Below are 6,541 nucleotides of genomic sequence, written 5' to 3'. Positions count from 1 at the left end.
GGCAGGTAGGGACGTGTTGGTGGACTTGTCAATCTCACAACTACCTTTGATGATTTCTTCCATCCTAAGCCAGTTCAGGATCCAGTCAGGGTGTCCTTTTCTGAGAAAGAAAGGATTAAATCTGAGAGTTCCAGTGGATCTGAGGTGGATCCTACTCCAGCAAGGAGTAAGGGATTTGTCAGCATGGGTGACAGGCTGGAGCAGACAGGCTTGAGTTCATTTCTTAACTCTTCCATCATTTGCTGGGGTGGTCTTAGAAAAGTCACCTCAATATTCAGTTTTTTCATTGGTTAAATAAAGATGATGACACTTATTTATAAGCTTGTTATGAAGACTGAGTGAGATAAACACATGAACTATCAGATATAGTGGCACATAATAGGTGATCAACAGTGTCTTGAGTGTCTATGACACGGTAGGTACAGTGCTAAGTGTTAGAGATAACACATCAAGCAAGAAATATAATGTTCCTATTCTCTTGGAGCTTCTAGCAGTGGGGATTGGTGGGGAAAAAGTAAACAAGGAAACATAAACAAGATAATTGCAGATGACAATGAGTGCTTTGAAGAAATGACATTATTTCTGTGCTTATACTTTATTAGTGCAATAACCCTCCTCGGAAGGCTGCTGTCTAATCTCTGTCCACCCTTTTATCTATGTGTTGGGAAGCACTCTCAAAGAGAGTTAGCAATTGGCACATGCTTGAACTTGGAAAGGCATTGAACTATTAGCTCATAAAGTAACATAGAGAGGAGAGAATAAAGGAAAATGGGATGCCAGCAGGAGGGAATCCTGATGCTATCCTATAGCTCCAAATGCCTTTTTCAAAATTACCTGGGAAGCCTTTAAAAGACATAGACTCTTAGTTCCCATTAGATAATATTCAAATTCTAGAGGTCCTGAGTGTTGCTTTTTTTCTTTTTTAAGTTTCCTAGTAATTCACAGGGTCAATGAGACATGAGATGCACTGCTCATCAGCCTGCCTGCAAATTCTATTAGTCAGTGCACTGCAAATGCAGGGCTGCATCTATTCTTTTGTTGGCCAACATGTATTTATTTTTCTAGTTTCTAGTAGAAGACGTTGGTCCCTGTTGGCCTCCAAGGAGCTTAGAATCTAGCAGGAGATATACACAAAAGTGCTATGGTAACATAAAGTAGGAATAATTATCTTAGTCTTTGAGTGTTCAAGAACCCTTTCAGGAGGGGGAGAATTCTGGGTTACTTAGAATTTGGTTCAGCTGCATGTAACAGAGAACACAAAATTATAGTGGATTAAGCTAGATAAAGATTTATTTTTCTCTCATATAAAAGTCTTGAGGAAAGTAAGCCAGATTGGTATGGTGCTCTTCTCTTGTTTTTCTGCCTTCTTCAGCAAAGAGCCTATGTGGTCCAACATGGTTGCTCAGATGCCAGCCATCTCTGCCACATTCCTGTCAGGAGGAAGGACAAAGGGGCAAAGAAGAGCATAACTGCTCCCTTTAAGAAAATATATATATATAGCATGTATATTATATGTGTATATATATATATTTTTTTTTTTTGAGACAAAGTCTCACTATGTTGCCCTTGGTAGAGTGCTGTGGCATCACAGCTCACAGCACCCTCAACCTCTTGGTCTTAAGCAATTCTCTTGCCTCAGCCTCCCAAGTAGCTGGGACTACAGGCGCCCACCACAACACCTGGCTACTTTTTGGTTGCAGTTGTCATTGTTGTTTAGCTGGCCTGGGCCAGGATTGAACCTATCAGCCTCAGTGTACGTGGCCAGCACTCTACTCACTGAGCTACAGGAGCCAAACCATATATATATGTGTGTGTGTATATATATATATTTATATGTCTAATCTCTTAGACAGATTTTTTTTTTTGAGATAGAGTCTCACTCTGTCACCCTGGATAGAGTGCTCTGACTTTATAGCTCAAACTCTTGAGCTCAAGTCATCCTCCTGCCTCAGCCTCCAAGTAGCTCCTATGTTCAAGCAATCCTCCTGCCTCGGCTTCCCAGATTGCTAGGATTACAGGTGTCAGCCACTGTGCCAGGCCTAAGGATATTTTCTGGAAGTTGCACATGATAGGTTACTACCCAAATGTAGGTACTTAGCCACACACTGCTTTAAGAGGTAACACAAAATCTTAATTTAGAATGATCATGTACATAGCTAAAAATTTAGGGTTCTATTACCAAAAAAGAAAAGGAGAGCAGACATTGCAAGATAGCTGGCAGATCTCTATGTTGAGACCTGAAGCATACATAGCACTGAGGCAGGGCAAATCATGGACTGGGCAGAAAGGATAAACAGTGCTTATGGTGCCCCCCACTGGCAGGGAGGGGCACCACATGGCATTTTTCTGTCCACATGCTCCATTCAGCATCCTTAGTATTGCAATCCAGAGTCCTCCTGGGATGAGTCTGCTTATTCTAGCTATTTAGCGCACAGATCTAAAATGACCACAGCACAATTCTGTCATCAAAATTCTGTCATCAAAATCCTTCATGTTGCTGGAATAATGGCTGCTGAGAGAAAACCACTCCTGGTCTGTCAGTAGGAGAGTTCACTCTGAGAACTCATCATTGAAACTTACTAGGACAAATTACTGAAACCGATTTGGAAGAAACTACAATCCCAGCCCTTTCATAGGATTAATTACAGCATATATGCCTATAGCAATGTTATACAAACATGAAATGTGATTATTTAGGAAGGCAGAGAGAATGATAAACAGCTTATGATAAAATATCGAGAAGTGCAAAATCATGATTTTTATTGAAGTTCTAGACCACACAAAATTAATTATTCAGTAATGATAAATATGAGAACAGTGGTTGTGTTGCCCTGGGGTGGGGCAAATCAACTAGAAAGGGATATAAGGAAACTTTCTGGAACAATAGAAATGTTCCATATTTTGTTTTGGCTACATGCAAGTATCAAAATTCATCTAATTAAACACTAAGATTCTATTAACTACATGTTAATTATAGCTCAATTTAGAAAAATTAAATCCCTCATTTTTGCAAAGAAAAGAAAACTTTTATTGATGTTTTACCTACCTGATTCCAGTCAGCTCCATGTTCCAGTAACTATACCCAGTTTTTTCTAAATGTGCCTTCTCACAGGCTTACTTACACACAGTTTGAGCTTATCTAACTTTTGTAGGATAACACTTTTCGTTCTTTTTTCCAAGTCCTGTGTCTAACCAAAAGGTTTTGGTAGGAACTACCTTAATTCATTCGTGTATTTTAACAAATTCTACAACCACCTCCCTGATTTGATCTTTGCCCTGAGGACTCATCATAACCAGGCTTTGTCACTCTAAGCATTTCTTAATTTTAACTTCTATTGGTTGAAAAGGATAAACAGTCCTAATTTCAATGCCTTTCAATTCAAGACTTACAACAAGTCTCAGAATTTTTGAACGCTCTATTTTTTTCTTTATACCCCTTGCAAATAGGCCAATTCTACTCTAAACTCAGCTCTTTCCTATAGTCAAATGCAGCCGATAAAGCAGGCATACTTGTAATATTCTGTTTTACAATCTGGTTACCTGAAATAATAATTTTAAAAATATATTAATAATATTAAAATTGCAGCAGTATGTTTCTGCAGTGCCAGCTACTTGGGAGGCTGAGATGGGAGGATCACTTGAGCCAAGGAGATCAAGGTTACAGTGAAAATATGATCAGGCCACGGTGTTCCAGCCTGGATGTCAGAGGAAGACGAATTGGAGCTCTTTCAGGGACTGCAGCGTCCTTGATTTTCTCCTCTTTGGCAGATTCCTTATATTCTGAAGACTTTGGCTTTTTTCTTTGGCACACTTCTACAGTCTTCCTCCTCCGCCATCGTTTCCACGGAGGCAGAGGCGCCCCTCCTCCTACCGAGCAGCCTAAAGTCTACCTCCCTCTGAGTGGCCACTCCTGTCCCTCCTACACTTTTTTTTTAAACAGTGACTGTAACCTATGTTATTATGTACAGCTTAAAAGAGAAGACATTGTTCTGGAATGAACCCAGGAACATAGGCAAAAAATTTGACTTGCTACAGATCTTTTTATGAAAAAGAATGTATGTTAAGATGCTGCTAATTATTTTTAGAAATTAGACATTTCCTGGCTGGGCTGAGTGGCTCACGCCTGTAATCCTTGTACTCTGGGAGGCCTAGGTGGGTGGATTGCTTGAGCTTGGTAGTTGGAGACCAGCCTGAGCAAAAGCAAGACTCTTGTCTCTACTAGAAATAGAAAACCTGAGGCAAGAGGATCCCTTGAGCCCGAGAATTAGAAGTTGCTATGAGCTATGAGCCATGGGACTCTACCCAGGGGGACAGCTTGAGACTCTGTCTCAAAAAAAAACATTTCCCACAAGTGATTTCAGAGAAGGAGCTGGAGGTGGAAGGTTGTAGCAAGCAGCCCTCCCCATTTTCATCCTTTTCCTGCAAACATTCATTAGTTAAAGAAAATTTTACTTAGATTTTTGTACGTTGTGTTAAACATCAGGAAGAAGAGCTGTCATGTTGGATCAGGAGGCAGCACATAGAGAGGAAGGGTAAACCTGTCAAGAGGAGGTAGAATTTTCCATCACATAGAATTAGATAAAAGGTACCTCCTTCTACACTTGTTTGTAAATAAATACAATGTATTCTTATTGTGATACCTTTGGAATTTCTCTACATTCTAAAAAGTTATTAAGGTGATTCAGAAAGCTAAAGAGGATGTGCCTCAGCAGAATCTATTCCAAAATGTACAGCAAAAAAAATGTTTAGCATTACTCTAATTATACTAATGAAAATCGTGCAAGCGTGATTCATAGAGTCCCCAGAAACTCATTCTGAAATCAGTTCCAAACTACAACTTTTAAAAGTAGCTCACACTTTAGGCTCAGGAATAATCCAGCCAACAGCTGTATGGCTTGGTGAAAAATATACTTGCATGTGTGTTTAGTACATTTGCCTACTTGAATTCTTGGGTGCGATATCAACTTTCATTAGAAAGCCAGTTTAATAGCCAGTGGTAATTTACAAAAATTCTAAGTTTGTATTCTTCAATCATTCGAGATACTTAATGCAGAAAACAGTTTATTCAGCCACTGCTTCCTTTCAGTGGAGGATTTAAGGTGTCCAATGCAGAAAAACATATGTGAAGTCAACGCTTTTAAAACCAAAGTCACCAGCTATAATTGTATTAGCATTTCTAATGTAATATGTATCCCGTGAGATGTCAGTAGGCATTATGTCAAACAAAAAAGGGGATCTCACACTAAAGATTGGGAAGCACTGAGATAAAATTGAACCTGTTTCTTTACTGTATGACTTCTAGACATTACATTGCTAATGGACATTGACATACTCTAACCGTGGGGCAGGGCATGTGTTTCCCAAACTTATTTGATCAAATTTTGTCACAGTATCAAAAAGGCTTGTGCTCTAACTAACACATGTAGAGAAACACTGCTTTTGTCTTCCAAAATTTGATAATTTAGCTAGTCAAAAGTTGGGACTAAATCTATTTTTAGTCTGTTTGTGATGAAACCGATTTTTATTTGTGCATAGAGTACTAGAGTAGCTTTCTTCAAAGCATAGAACAATTTGAGTGATGTTCCAAATACATTGATATTCCAATAGACTTTGAAAAGAGACTTTTTTTTTCAGATTATAGGAGTACAAATGTTTTGGTTATATAAATTGCTTTTGTATAGTTTGTGCCAAAGTCAGATAGTGTGCACTGTACCTGCAAGGTATGACTTTACCCATCCCCTCCTCCCCACTTCCACCTGCTTAATTTCTAATGAGTGTTATTTCCATATGTAGACATAAGTGTTGATCTATTAGTTCCAATTTAATAGTGAGTACGTGTGGTGTTCCTCTTTCTGTTCTTGGGATAATTCACTTAGAAGAATTGTCTCCAGTTCCACTCGGGTTATTATCAGATTTATTAGCCCACCACTTTTGTATGGCAAAATGGTATACATATGATATACGTATACCACTTTTTATTAATCCACTCATGTATTGATGGGCACTTGGGTTGTATCTACATCTTTACAATTGTGAATTGTGCTGCAAGAAACATTTGAATTCGGGAGTCTTTTCTTATAATATATCTTTTTTTCCCCCTTTGGGTAAATACTCCGTAGTGGGATTTCTGGATCAAATTATAGGTCTACTTTTAGTTTTTTGCAGCTTCTCCATCCTACTTTCTATAGAGGTTGTACTAGCGTGCAGTCCCACCAACAGTATATGAGTGCTCCTATCTCTCTGCATCCATGACAGAATTTATTGTTTTGGAACTTTTTGATAAAAACCACTTCACTATAGTTAGGTGATATCTCATTGTGGTTTTGACTTGCATTTCTCTGATGGTTAGAGACATTGAGCTTTTTTTCATATGTTTTGGACATTAGTCTATCTTCCTTGGAAAAGTTTTTGTTCATGTCTTTATGTCTTTTGCCTCCTTTTTCTTATTTTTTTATTTTTGAGCAATTTCCTTCCTCCATGTCTTATAGTTCTCCCTGTAGAGTCTGATAAATTGATTCCTCTCAATTTGTTCTTTTGCTTA

This window comes from Otolemur garnettii, unplaced genomic scaffold (assembly GCF_000181295.1).
Source record: "Otolemur garnettii isolate 467f Iridium unplaced genomic scaffold, OtoGar3 scaffold00003, whole genome shotgun sequence".
Lineage (NCBI taxonomy): Eukaryota > Metazoa > Chordata > Mammalia > Primates > Galagidae > Otolemur > Otolemur garnettii.
This window is presented reverse-complemented; position numbering follows the sequence as displayed.